Below are 1412 nucleotides of genomic sequence, written 5' to 3'. Positions count from 1 at the left end.
GGTCCTGAAACCTGGCCACCCGACTCAAAACCGGCAGGGAAAGGCCCTGGGGAGAAAGCACCGCCCGTGGGCAGGCGGGGAAAGAAGAGGGGAGGTGCCTGGAGCCCTTCGACGGGCCTTACTCAAACTGGAAGACACTTCATAGAACCGGACCTCCTATGATAGGCACTCCCCCTGAGGAGCAGCCTCTCCCCTTCCTTTTGGGGACTCAGGAAGCACATACTGGCCCAGGGTCTTAGGCCTCCCATGAGAGTTTCAGGTGGACTGGGTGCAGGGCCCCTCCAGGGCTGCCCTGAAGAGTTGGGGCAGCACAAAAGCGGCCCAGAGTAACAGGCAGCAAGACCAGCACAGCTCACTCAACTTTACTCTTGCATTCATTCAGCGGGGCTGATGGGAGTCCCGCCAAGAGCCAGTCACCTTCCTGGCTTCGATGCTGTGTCCTCTATGCTTAGAGGCTTTCAGATCTAGCCCCCAAAATTCAGATTTACCAAGGAGCAAGCCCCCGTAATGAATCCTGTGCACCTCAGCAGGAGGTTTCTCACTGATCCCTCCCCAACTTCGAGCCCCAGGAAAAGGCTTCATGCACCTCTGGCTTCCTTGATATAGAGACTCACACTTGAGGAGTTACTGTGTGGGAGGCACTCTCACCTGTCCAATAACTCAGGTGGGCATTCATCCTACCTAATCCTACTTAAGAGTTGGAGGGTACCCTTAAATGCCTTAGGAGTAGACTGGAAAATCTGAAGAAACCCATCCAGCCATCCAGGCCATCACATTTGGGCCAGGCTGCCCAGGGCACATGGAGGAGCTTGATGCGATCTCTTGGATTTTGCCAAAAATTCCTGTTGTCCCCCAAAAACTCTCTAAAGAAATTTGGCTTCATGTAGTCATTATGCAGAGCACGGCACACTGGGATCTGTTGACATTCACTTGATGTGACTGTGAGGGTTCGTTATTGATATAACCGGCACAGTCAGAGCAAAGCCACTGAAACTTCTGGGAAATTGACTCTTAATATTGTAACACACCACGTTAGGAAAAAATGGAATCACAGTGATGATGAGCTGTTATCTGATTGGGGACTTGTGGTTCCTGCGAAAATGTGGGCACATGTTTATTCTTGGGATTTTGATAATGGACAAAACCTTTATGCTGCCTCCAAAGGAAATCTGCAGAGATTGGCCTTTGAAAGCTATGACCAATGCAAAAACAGAGTGTGCCTTAGTGGGTGGAGTCCAAACCCTGGCCCTAGACCCTGCAGAAGACTGAGTAATATACACCTGGAGACTGGAGGACATTTTACCAAAGACAGACCTCCTTTAGGTACAGGGGATTGTTCACTCTGGGCTCCAAAAAAAAGACCTGCTTTCTGCTTCCTCCTCTCCCGCTGCTGGCAGTACTCCCACCCCACC

Source organism: Bison bison, unplaced genomic scaffold (genome assembly GCF_000754665.1).
Source record: "Bison bison bison isolate TAMUID 2011002044 unplaced genomic scaffold, Bison_UMD1.0 scf7180017864341, whole genome shotgun sequence".
Classification (NCBI taxonomy): domain Eukaryota; kingdom Metazoa; phylum Chordata; class Mammalia; order Artiodactyla; family Bovidae; genus Bison; species Bison bison.
The sequence above is the reverse complement of the archived record's forward strand: the minus strand, read 5'-3'. Positions refer to the sequence as shown.